Here is a 13,746-nt window from a genome sequence, read left to right on the forward strand (position 1 = left end):
CTGTGGAAAGCTTTTAGCCTAGAAGAGCTTTTCGCTATTTGGAAGATATGATTACGATAAGACTGCAAAATTCAGCGTCATACGCTAGCAGGTTGCCCTAAAACAGGAGTTTAACTCTTTATTTGCTGCAATTCACTATTGTGATATTTGTGGCTATTTACTATTGTGATTCTGAAAAAAAAAGATTTACAATATAATCCACAAAGGAAATGCAAAATTCGAAATTCTGATGCGGTTTTACGGGTTGATGCGCTGGTGATCATTGAATGGGGCCAATCTGCGTGTGGCTTACCGACGCGGCTTCTGCTCTAAAAGTACACCAATAAGTAATATGTCACTTAATTCTTTTTTTATATACAAAAAGCTTGCAATCTATTTTAAAATTATGCTGCAACAGTACACACCATTGCCCCAATTTATCATTTGCGTTGTTTTAATTGACTTTCCTTTATTGTCTTGTCGTATTAGTTGCCTATTTTGCGCCAAATCCTTCAAAATGGCACACTTGATTCATGAATTTGGTGTCAAGGAAAAATGGTCTTTTTTTATATTTTTAACTCGTTAGGTCAAAAGGTCACACTTTTCACAAAAGGTTTAAAAAATTACACCAAAATACTGTTGTTCTGCAAGGGGGGAATTGGAGTGAAGTTGTGTGGAACAAAAATGAGACTTAAAAACAGACGCAAAGGCAATGATGAAATGAGCCTATATGAACTTCCCATTAGAATAAAAAGTACATGAAATGCTAATGGATTTCATGCAGATTTTGGTGTGGAATATGTATGATATTTATTAGTTACTAGATGGTGGCCCGATTCTAACGCATCGGGTATTCTAGAATATGTATGTCCACATAGTATGTTGCCCAGTCACGTAGTATATTGCCCAGCCACGTAGTATATTGCCCAGTGACGTAGTATACAGCACAGAGCCACGTAGTATATTGCCCAATGACGTAGTATATTGCCCAGCCACGTAGTATATTGCCCAGCAAAGTAGTATATTGCCCAGTGACGTAGTATATTGCCCAGTGACGTAGTATATTGCCCAGTGACATAGTATATTGCCCAGTGACGTAGTATACAGCACAGAGCCACGTATTATATTGCCCAGCCACGTAGTATATTGCCCAGCGACGTAGTATATTGCCCAGCCACGTAGTATATTGCCCAGCCACGTAGTATATTGCTCAGTGATGTAGTATATTGCCCAGTGACGTAGTATATTGCTCAGCGACGTAGTATATTGCCCAGTGATGTAGTATATTGCCCAGTGATGTAGTATATTGCCCAGTTACGTAGTATATTGCCAAGTGACGTAGTATATTGCCCAGTGACGTAGTATATTGCCCAGTTACGTAGTATATTGCCAAGTGACGTAGTATACAGCACAGAGCCACGTAGTATATTGCACAGCGACGTAGTATACAGCACAGAGCCACGTAGTATATTGCCCAGCCACGTAGTATATTGGGCAGTCACGTAGTATATTGCCCAGCTACGTAGTATATTGCCCAGCCATGTATGTCACAGGTTAAAAAAAATAAAAATAAACATATACTCACATTCCGCAGGCGCGTTGTAGTTCTGACGCATGTGTGGGGTGCAGGCGGCAGCTTCCGGTTCCAGGTGTGATGAAGTCGCGGTCACGTGACTGTGACGTCATGGCAGGTCCTTTTCGCGCAGGACCGGTGGTGACGTCGCGGTCACATGACCGTGTCGCGGTCACATGACCGTGACGTCATGGCAGGTCCTTCTGCCAGACCATCCTTGCCACCGGAACGTGCCGCTTGCATGGACCGGCCGGAGCATCGCGAGGAGCGGGAGAAGGCGGCGGAAGGTGAGTATCTAATGATTTTTAATTTTTTAAATTATTTTTAACATTAGATGTTTTTACCATTGACGCTGCATAGGCTGTGTCAATAGTAAAAACTTGGTCACACAGGGTTAATAGCGGCGGTAACGGAGTGCGTTACATGCGGCATAACGCGGTCCGATACCGCCGGCATTAACCCTGTGTGAGCGGTGACCGGAGGGGTGTATGCGGGCGCCGGGCACTGAGTGAGCGGAGTAAGGAGCGGCCATTTTCTTCCGGATTGTGCGCGTCGCTGATTGGTCGTGGCAATGGTCGTGGACGTTTTGCCACGACCAATCAGCGACTTGGATTCCATGACAGACAGAGGCCGCGACCAATGAATATCCATGACAGACAGAAGGACAGACAGACAGAAAGACGGAAGTGACCCTTAGACAATTATATAGTAGATGTGAAATTTACTTTATGTGAATATATCCTTATGTTCTTGCATCCTATGATCCAGACCTGTGTGTGTCAAACAAGTGCATTCAGAATTGTGCGAGAATCTGTGAATCCAGCCTAATATACAGTATATATATATACACTCACCGGCCACTTTATTAGGTACACCATGCTAGTAACGGGTTGGACCCCCTTTTGCCTTCAGAACTGCCTCAAATCTTCGTGGCATAGATTCAACAAGGTGCTGGAAGCATTCCTCAGAGATTTTGGTCCATATTGACATGATGGCATCACACAGTTGCCGCAAATTTGTCGGCTGCACATCCCAAAGATGCTCCATACAAGGCAGGATGGATCCATGCTTTCATGTTGTTTACGCCAAATTCTGACCCTACCATCCGAATGTCGCAGCAGAAATCGAGACTCATCAGACCAAGCAACGTTTTTCCAATCTTCTACTGTCCAATTTCGATGAGCTTGTACAAATTGTAGCCTCAGTTTCCTGTTCTTAGCTGAAAGGAGTGGTACCCGGTGTGGTCTTCTGCTGCTGTAGCCCATCTGCCTCAAAGTTCGACGCACTGTGCATTCAGAGATGCTCTTAGGCCTACCTTGGTTGTAACGGGTGGCGATTTGAGTCACTGTTGCCTTTCTATCAGCTCGAACCAGTCTGCCCATTCTCCTCTGACCTCTGGCATCAACAAGGCATTTCCGCCCACAGAACTGCCGCTCACTGGATTTTTTTTCTTTTTCGGACCATTCTCTGTAAACCCTAGAGATGGTTGTGCGTGAAAATCCCAGTAGATCAGCAGTTTCTGAAATACTCAGACCAGCCCTTCTGGCACCAACAACCATGCCACGTTCAAAGGCACTCAAATCACCTTTCTTCCCCATACTGATGCTCGGTTTGAACTGCAGGAGATTGTCTTGACCATGTCTACATGCCTAAATGCACTGAGTTGCCGCCATGTGATTGGCTGATTAGAAATTAAGTGTTAACAAGAAGTTGGACAGGTGTACCTAATAAAGTGGCCAGTGAGTGTATATATATATATGTATATATGTATATGTATATATATATATATATATATATATATATATATATATATATATATATATATATATACACTCACTGGCCACTTTATTAGGTACACCTGTCCAACTTCTTGTTAACACTTAATTTCTAATCAGCCAATCACATGGCGGCAACTCAGTGCATTTAGGCATGTAGACATGGTCAAGACAATCTCCTGCAGTTCAAACCGAGCATCAGTATGGGGAAGAAAGGTGATTTGAGTGCCTTTGAACGTGGCATGGTTGTTGGTGCCAGAAGGGCTGGTCTGAGTATTTCAGAAACTGCTGATCTACTGGGATTTTCACGCACAACCATCTCTAGTATTTACAGAGAATGGTCCGAAAAAGAAAAAAAATCCAGTGAGCGGCAGTTCTGTGGGCGGAAATGCCTTGTTGATGCCAGAGGTCAGAGGAGAATGGGCAGACTGGTTCGAGCTGATAGAAAGGCAACAGTGACTCAAATCGCCACCCGTTACAACCAAGGTAGGCCTAAGAGCATCTCTGAACGCACAGTGCGTCGAACTTTGAGGCAGATGGGCTACAGCAGCAGAAGACCACACCGGGTACCACTCCTTTCAGCTAAGAACAGGAAACTGAGGCTACAATTTGTACAAGCTCATCGAAATTGGACAGTAGAAGATTGGAAAAACGTTGCTTGGTCTGATGAGTCTCGATTTCTGCTGCGACATTCGGATGGTAGGGTCAGAATTTGGCGTAAACAACATGAAAGCATGGATCCATCCTGCCTTGTATGGAGCATCTTTGGGATGTGCAGCCGACAAATCTGCGGCAACTGTGTGATGCCATCATGTCAATATGGACCAAAATCTCTGAGGAATGCTTCCAGCACCTTGTTGAATCTATGCCACGAAGAATTGAGGCAGTTCTGAAGGCAAAAGGGGTCCAACCCGTTACTAGCATGATGTACCTAATAAAGTGGCCGGTGAGTGTATATATATATATATATATATATATATATATATATATATATATATATATATATATATATACAGGTCCTTCTCAAAAAATTAGCATATAGTGTTAAATTTCATTATTTACCATAATGTAATGATTACAATTAAACTTTCATATATTATAGATTCATTATCCACCAACTGAAATTTGTCAGGTCTTTTATTGTTTTAATACTGATGATTTTGGCATACAACTCCTGATAACCCAAAAAACCTGTCTCAATAAATTAGCATATCAAGAAAAGGTTCTCTAAACGACCTATTACCCTAATCTTCTGAATCAACTAATTAACTCTAAACACATGCAAAAGATACCTGAGGCTTTTAAAAACTCCCTGCCTGGTTCATTACTCAAAACCCCCATCATGGGTAAGACTAGCGACCTGACAGATGTCAAGAAGGCCATCATTGACACCCTCAAGAAAGAGGGTAAGACCCAGAAAGAAATTTCTCAACAAATAGGCTGTTCCCAGAGTGCTGTATCAAGGCACCTCAATGGTAAGTCTGTTGGAAGGAAACAATGTGGCAGAAAATGCTGTACAACGAGAAGAGGTGACCGGACCCTGAGGAAGCAGTGGACTGAGTCTGGTGTGGAAACATCCAGAGCCACCGTGCACAGGCGTGTGCAGGAAATGGGCTACACGTGCCGCATTCCCCAGGTAAAGCCACTTTTGAACCATAAACAGCGGCAGAAGCGCCTGACCTGGGCTACAGAGAAGCAGCACTGGACTGTTGCTAAGTGGTCCCAAGTACTTTTTTCTGATGAAAGCAAATTTTGCATGTCATTCGGAAATCAAGGTGCCAGAGTCTGGAGGAAGACTGGGGAGAAGGAAATGCCAAAATGCCTGAAGTCCAGTGTCAAGTACCCACAGTCAGTGATGGTGTGGGGTGCCATGTCAGCTGCTGGTGTTGGTCCACTGTGTTTCATCAAGGGCAGGGTCAATGCAGCTAGCTATCAGGAGATTTTGGAGCACTTCATGCTTCCTGGCACCTGCTCACAGTGCCAAAACCACTGGTAAATGGTTTACTGACCATGGTATTACTGTGCTCAATTGGCCTGCCAACTCTCCTGACCTGAACCCCATAGAGAATCTGTGGGATATTGTGAAGAGAAAGTTGAGAGACGCAAGACCCAACACTCTGGATGAGCTTAAGGCCGCTATTGAAGCATCCTGGGCCTCCATAACATCTCAGCAGTGTCACAGGCTGATTGCCTCCATGCCACGCCGCATTGAAGCAGTCATTTCTGGCAAAGGATTCCCGACCAAGTATTGAGTGCATAACTGAACATTATTATTTGATGGTTTTTTTGTTTGTTATTAAAAAACACTTTTATTTGATTGGACGGGTGAAATATGCTAATTTATTGAGACAGGTTTTTTGGGTAATCAGGAGTTGTAGGCCAAAATCATCAGTATTAAAACAATAAAAGACCTGACAAATTTCAGTTGGTGGATAATGAATCTATAATATATGAAAGTTTAATTGTAATCATTACATTATGGTAAATAATGAAATTTAACACTATATGCTAATTTTTTGAGAAGGACCTGTATATATAGTATTCAGACCCCTTTAAATTTTTCACTCTTTGTTTCATTGCAGCCATTTGGTTACTTCAAAAAAGTTCATTTTTTTCTCATTAATGTACACTCTGCACCCCATCTTGACTGAAAAAAACAGAAATGTAGAATTTTTTTCAGATTTATTAAAAAAGAAAAACTGAAATATCACATGGTCATAAGTATTCAGACCCTTTGCTCAGTATTGAGTAGAAGCACCCTTTTGAGCTAGTACAGCCATGAGTCTTCTTGGGAGTGATGCCACAAGTTTTTCACACCTGGATTTGGGGATCCTCTGCCATTCTTCCTTGCAGATCCTCTTCAGTTCTGTCAGGTTGGATGGTGAACATTGGTGGACAGCCATTTTCAGGGCTCTCCAGAGATGATCGATTGGGTTTAGGTCAGCGGTCTGGCTGGGCCAGTCAAGAACGGTCACAAAGTTGTTCTGAAGCCACTCCTTTGTTATTTTAGCTGTGTGCTTAGGGTCATTGTCTTGTTGGAAGGTGAACCTTCGGCCAAGTTTGAGGTCCAGAACACTCTGGAATAGGTTTTTATCCAGGATATCTCTGTACTTGGCAGCATTCATGTTTCCTTCAATGGCAACTATTCCTCCTGTCCCTGCAGCTGAAAAACACCCCCATACCAGGATGCTGCCACCACCATGTTTCACTGTTGGGGTTGTATTGGGCAGGTGATGAGCATTGTCTGGTTTTCTCTATGCAGGTTTTCATATTTCTTGCACTGAGGAGAAGCTTCTGTTGGGCTACTCAACCATAAAGGACCGACTAGTGCAGTGCTGCAGTGACAGTTCACTTTGTGGAACTTTCTCCCATCTCCCTACTGCATCTCTGGAGCTCAGCCACAGTGATCTTGGGGTTCTTCTTTACCTTCCTCACTAAGGCTCTTCTCCCATGATTGCTCAGTTTGGCTGGACAGCCAAGTCTAGGAAGACTTTTGGTGGTCCCAAACTTAATAATAATAATAATCTTTATTTATATAGCGCCAACATATTCCGCAGCGCTTTACAGTTAACTTCTTCCATTTAAGGATTATGGAAGCCACTGTGCTCTTAGGAACCTTGAGTACTGCAGAAATTCTTTTGTAACCTTGGTCAGATCTGTTCCTTGGCACAGTTCTGTCTCTGGGAAAATTGTTTCACCCACTCCTGGCTATGGATTATCACCTCTAAGTAGATAACTTTTACACCTGCATACATGTTTCAAGACCCTCTCTGCCAGAGCTACAATTTCATGTGGCACTATGCAAAAAAATCAAAGAGGCCTCCCTAGGCCGCTACTTGGGCAACTGCTGAGAAAGGGCGAAAGCAGAGCCCAATGAAGCGACAACATTACGATCGCCGAATTTGCAATATTCGCAGATTAATTAGTTGAACATAACCGAACGCCTTCATCTCAATGGAAGGCAAAAGCAAATGCATGCACAACACCTTATAAAGGCCCCAAATGCTGAAAAAAAAACAAATCAAATGAGGGACAGACACCAGGAAAGTGGCCTCAATTCACCCACAGTACAAATTTTAGCATGGCACTGTAGCAATCAGCCAGGCATGAGGTACCGGGGTCTGGGACAGCATTTACAGCTTTCTATTGAACGTCACAGTAAGCAGAGGTGGGTGAGGGATCGGTATAGACCTCCTTTGCTGGGAGCCCTGATACCACATGCAACACCTCTACCTGCTTTCATCCTGAGCCACACTCAGGTGGCACAAATATCAGTTTTGTAGACTATCATTGTCAGAAAAATTTAAGGATAGTAACATAACATGGGTAGTTGAGTCCAAGGAAGTGGAGACCTGACGGTCTCGGAGGCCTACAGCTACATGCAACACACATGAAGGAGACCTAACCAGTAGTGCTCACATTTCCAAAAATTATTGGCAGACACCACAGAAGTGTCATTAATTTCACCACAATAGAAATAGTATGGTAATATGGATTGACAAATCTTCCACTATGCGCAATCCAGCAGATGGACACCAACCAGGAGTTTTCACATTTAAACAAATGAGGGCCTTACACCACAGAAGTGGCATCAATTTCACCACAGTAGAAATGCTATCATAGGGACCGACAGGTCTTTCACTACACCCAATCCAGCAGATGGACACCGAACCAGGAGTGTTCACATTTCCAAAAAATTACTGGCAGACTCCTCCAAAGTGGCATCAATTTCACCACAGTAGAAATGGTATAAGGCCGGAGTGACACACAACGTATAAAAATACGGTCCGTTTTTTATGGCCGAGATACGCAGAAAATTTCCTGAACAGTGATCCGTATTCAATGCGAGGATGCGATTTTTTCTCCAAAAATTATCATCCATGTCATCCGTGTGGCATCCGTATGGCATTTTCTCGCTGGCTTGCAAAATGGACATAGAATGGATCCATGGGCTCAAATATTCGTAAAAACATATATGCAGTCCATGTGTATATATATATATATATATATATATATATATATATATATATATATATATATATATATATATATATATATATACAGTATATATATATATATATATATATATATATATATATGTCAGTGAGACATATATATATATACACATGTATTTATATTTCATATAGCGCTAGATAGCAGAAAAGCCAGTAATTCAATTGCCAGCTTCTGCTATCTCCTTCCCAAACCCGACAGTATATGAGACATGGTTTACATGCAGTAAAACATTTCATATCCCTTATTTTTTTTACATATTCCGCACTACGAATAATAGAAGTGTCTGTGTGCAAAATTTGGGGGCTCTAGCTGTTAAAATAAAGGGTTAAATCCCGGAAAAAAATGGCGTGGGTCCCGCACAATTTTCTCCACCAGAGTGGGAAAGCCAATGACTGAGGGCAGATATTAATAGCCTAGAGAGGGACCATGGTTATTGCCCCCCTCCCCGGCTAAAAACATGTGCCCCCCAGCCACCCCAGAAAAGGCACATCTGTAAGATGTGCCTTTTCCGGCACTTAGCCTCTCTCTTCCCACTCCCGAGTAGCGGTGGGATATGGAGTAATAAGGGGTTAATGTCACTTTGCTATTGTAAGGTGGCATTAAGCCAGGTAATAATGGAGAGGTTTCAATAAGACACATATCCATTATTAATTATTAATCCTATATTAATAAAGGGTTAAAAAAACACACACACATTATGAAAAATGTATTTTAATGAAATAAAGACACATGGTGTTGTAATATGTTTATTAAACGCTCAATCCAATTGAAGACCCTTGTCACCTGAAACAAAGTTAAAATAGAAAAACAACAATATCCCATACCTCTCCGGCATTACAGTCAAGTCCCATGATGTAAATTCATCAGAAGGGGTAAATAATTTTACAAGCAGAAGCCTGCTAATGCAGCTGCCCCTGGCTGTAAAAATTGGGGAATGAATGGAAAGCAGGGGAACGTTAGGGGTGTGTTGGGGTTAGGGGTGTGGTTAGGGTTGGGATTAGGGTTAAGGGTGTGTTGGTGTTAGGGTTGGAGTTAGAATTGAGGGGTTTCCACTGTTTAGGCACATCAGGGGCTCTGCAAATGCAACGTGACGCCCACAGACCATTCCATCAAAGTCTGCATTACAAAACGCCACTTCATCCCTTCCGAGCCCCTACGTGCGCCCAATCAGTGGTTTACCCCCACATATGGGGTATCAGCGTACTCAGGACAAATTGCACAACAACTTTTGGTGTCCACTTTCTCCTGTTACCCTTTGGGAAAATAAAAAATTGGGGGCGAAAAGATCATTTTTGTGAAAAAAATGATTTTTTATTTTTACAGCTCTACATTATAAACTTCTGTGAAGTACTTGGGGGTTCAAAGTGCTCACTATACATCTAAATAAGTTCCTTAGGGGGTCTCCTTTCCAAAATGGTGTCATTTGTGGGGAGTTTCCACTGTTTAGGCCCCTCGGGGGCTCTCCAAACGCGACATGGCTTCCTATCTCAATTCCAGCCAATTTTGCATTAAAAAGTTAAATCGCACTCCTTCCCTTTCAAGCTCTACCATGCGCCCATACAGTGGTTTACCCCCCACATATGGTATGGGGTATCGGCGTACTCAGGACAAATTATACAACAACTTTTGGGGTCCAATTTATCCTATTACCCTTGGTAAAATAAAACAAATTGGATCTGAAGTAATTTTTTTGTGAAAAAAAGTTAAATGTTCATTTTTTTAAACATTCCAAAAATTCCTGTGAAACACCTGAAGGGTTAATAAACTTATTAAATGTGGTTTTGAGCACCTTGAGGGGTGCAGTTTTTAGAATGGTGTCACTTTTTGGTAGTTTCTATCATATAGATCCCTCAAAGTGACTTCAAATGTGATGTGGTCCCTAAAATAAAAAAAAAAGGTGTTGTAAAAATGAGAAATCGCTGGTCAATTTTTAATCCTTATAACTCCCTAACAAAAAGAATTTTGGTTCCAAAATTGTGCTGATGTAAAGTAGACATGTAGGAAATGTTACTTATTAAGCATTTTGTGTAACATATCTCTGTGATTTCAGGGCATGAAAATTCAAAGTTGGAAAATTGCGAAATTTTCGCCAAATTTCCATTTTTTCACAAACGCAAGTGATATCAAAGAAATTTTATGACTATCATGAAGTACAATATATCACAAGAAAAACAGTGTCAGAATCACCGGGATTCATTGAAGCGTTCCAGAGTTATATCCTCATAAAGAGACAGTGGTTAGAATTGTAAAAATTGTCCCGGTCATTAACGTGCAAACCACTTTTGGGGGTAAAGGGGTTAAAGGGCTAGGTGGTGTCCCTAAAAGGGGTGGTGTCCCTAAAAGTGGGTGGTGACCCAAACAGGGATGGTTGTCCAAAGAGGGGTGGAGTCCCAAAAGGGGCCGGTAACCTGAACAGGGATGGTAGTCCAAAAAGGGGTGGAGTCCCAAAAGGGGGCGGTAACACAAACAGGGATAATGCGTGCGTCTGCCCAACTTACAGACATGATATCACCTGATGTGTGCCACAATATGACTGATAGTGGTGTGGTAGATAAAAGGAGTGGGGCTGACACCCGGTTAGAGAGTGACTTGAGGGTTCACCATACTGTGGGGTGTGACAAAGACTCCACGGGTGACTGTGACGTGTCATTGCCAGTAGCTGAGTATAATGGTGTGCTGACACAGTGAAACGACAGTGCTCCACAAGGTGAAGTCAGGGTGACGGTGGTAGCCATACCAGAATGTATGACCAGATGGAAGTATGGGTCTGACCAACTTTGGGACTTGGCAGAGGTGACCATGGAAGACGTGGAAGTTCCTGGAATGGGGTCCCATGCCATTAGAAATTGGGACCGTTGGTTTCAGAATGAACGATCGGGTGGTGGTGACTCCCATTCAGACGGTGACGAAAGCGGAAAAGAGTGCAGTAAAGCTAACTTGGGTACAAGTGGCAAGTCATCCTCCTGTTGCCGGAGATGAAAAAGAGGCAAAGGGGCTGTACAAATTGCGCCCTCTAAGAAGATTGATGTGGAGGAGCTGGGGTACTCAGATACCCAAGAGAGAGTTGAACCTGCGGATGTAGGAATAGGTAGGCAAGTTGGCCCATCTGAAAATATATTTAAAGAAGTGATGGTGCGACATGTGCTAGCCAAAAGAGAACAGGATCACGAAATAGAGATGATTAAAGAGACAGTGAAAGACCATGTCAAGCGAGAAAGGGACCTGAGACAAGCGGCTGAGCACAGGGTGGATGAGCTGGAGAAGGAAGTCTCTGAGCTCAGAGGTCACCTGTCCACGTGGCAAAGTGTGTATAAGGCCTTAAGGGAAGATGTGGAAGTGCTCAGAGAAGCATTAAGAGGTCTTCCGCCAGAGGAGAAGATGGTGGTCGCAGACTTACAGTGGCAGTGCCAGAGTGAGGCAGAGCTGCGAATGACCATCTTGGTGAAGGCTCGTGCAGAAGTTGAAGCTGAGGAAGAGTTTGCGCTAAAAGCAGAACAAGACAGTCACCCGGTCATGGCAGATGTCTTGATGGAAATGTCCGAGGCAAAATGGGAGCCGTCCGTCCGTGAATAAAGTGAGACCTCACTCTTCAAATGTGTGCTAGAGATACCCGAGGACGTGTGGGATGCAAGTAACAGTGAGGGTGTGCATGAGGCCTTTAAAAAGGCAGTAGAAGCATGTAGTGTGTACTGGGCACCAGAGACGAAATAGTTGGTGATACTGTCGACTAAGGAAGTCACAGTGAAGTGGGTGGCTATACTGAGGGATATGCACCTACAATGAAACGGATGATCCTGTTGAGGAATGAGGAAGCCGCTTGATGTCTGGAGCATGCAAGGAAAGCTCAAAGTCGGCTGTGCTTGGTGGAAGACATAGTGCAAGTACCCAGACATCTGTGGGGAAGGTCATCGGAAGATTTGGGAAAGTGATGCAGGAGATGGTGAATAGATCCGGTGTGAAGAGACTGAGGATTCCTGCTGATGACGAGGCCCAGGTCTTGGGTTAAGATGGCATGGTTCCATTGTTGTCGGGTCCATGGAGAGTCTTGGGAATATCCGGATTCTCCTGGGGTATCGCAAGGCATACCTGAAAGAAATAGAGCAGGTAAAACTGCACCAACTGCAGTTTAATAAACAGCTGCAGAACATAAGGTGGCGGCCGACTTCAACCCAAGGAATAGGGAACAAAAGGGCCCCTCCAAATAATGGAAAAGCTGACCGCCAAAGACGTTCAGAGAGACAAGGAGGTTGAATATCTGAAAGTGGCAGTTCTACTCCCAGTACAAATCTAAGGGACATGGACAGTAGCAGACGTAGTAATGAAGTGTCAGACTCAGATCAGTCACTAGGCTCGGCTGGACGGTGGACTCATGACCGCAACAACCGTGGGTGGCGGCCATGGAAAGAAAGGTCACGTGAAGGGGCGCACTTGGAAAGTGTGATGACTAGGGTTGAGCGACTTTCATTTTTGTAAGATCGAGTCGGGTTTTGTGAAACCCGACTTTGTCCAAAGTCGAGTCGAGTGAAGTCGGCCGATTATCGCGAAAAGTCGGGGATCGACCGAAACATGAAACCCAATGCAAGTCAATGGGGAAGCATAGTCGGCAGTGAGTGGAGGCCAGGAAAACACCTACAGTGCCCATTTTAATGCCAAAAACATCCATTCTTGTTTCTGAAGCTTGTCAATCTTAATTAACTTTCTAATAATAGTTGGGCATTGGAAATTGGGGGTCATTTGGCAAAAGTTGTGGGGGGTAGGGCTGGTTCAAGGTTTTAGTGGGCCCAGGAAACGTGGACTACGTCACGGCAGTGGAGCAGTGAGAGGTAAGTATTTCAACTTTGCAAGTGCTGTGATCCTGAGCAAGCAGGGAGGCCCACTCGTTCGCATTGGCACTGGCACAGGGCCCCTCAAAGTACTGCGGTGTGTTTGCACGGCGGGGGCGCCTCCCACCGGCAGCGACACTTTTGCGTACTCTGAGGGGCCCTGTGCCTGTGACGTCGCCAACGAGTATGCCCCCCTACCTGTTGAAGAAACCTGCACTTTCATCTGCACCTTCCTCTTTGTCCCTGTGTAAGGTGGTATAGTATGCGGGAAGGGGAACCTGACTTTCAGCAGGGTCAGATTGTGGCTGTGTAGCGTGCAAGGGGAATGTAGTGGTCTGGGTCAAAGTACCACAAGACTAATCTAGCACCGGCTGGGCAATGGGCAGGATGAGGACGAAACACTGATATAGGCCCAAATAATAAAGTGGGTAAAATGCAGTTCAAAATTGGTAACAGGACTAACCAGGTGGCATTGCTTAGTTCAGTGGAGTAGAAAACCCAGGAGCGGCAGACACCGTTAGTAGGGCCGAACCACACTAGTAGGCCCTATGCAGTTTAATATTACAAATGAAGGCCGAAA

At 43.8% G+C, this 13,746-nt stretch overlaps 1 long non-coding RNA gene across 1 annotated transcript in view; it reads left to right on the forward strand.

The window, feature by feature from the left end:
* Positions 1 to 13,746, forward strand: part of LOC143807584 (uncharacterized) — a 1,151,218-nt gene that overhangs the window by 404,439 nt on the left and 733,033 nt on the right. The gene's annotated exons all lie outside the window — the stretch shown is intronic.

The sequence above is a fragment of the Ranitomeya variabilis genome, chromosome 2 (assembly GCF_051348905.1).
Source record: "Ranitomeya variabilis isolate aRanVar5 chromosome 2, aRanVar5.hap1, whole genome shotgun sequence".
NCBI lineage: Eukaryota > Metazoa > Chordata > Amphibia > Anura > Dendrobatidae > Ranitomeya > Ranitomeya variabilis.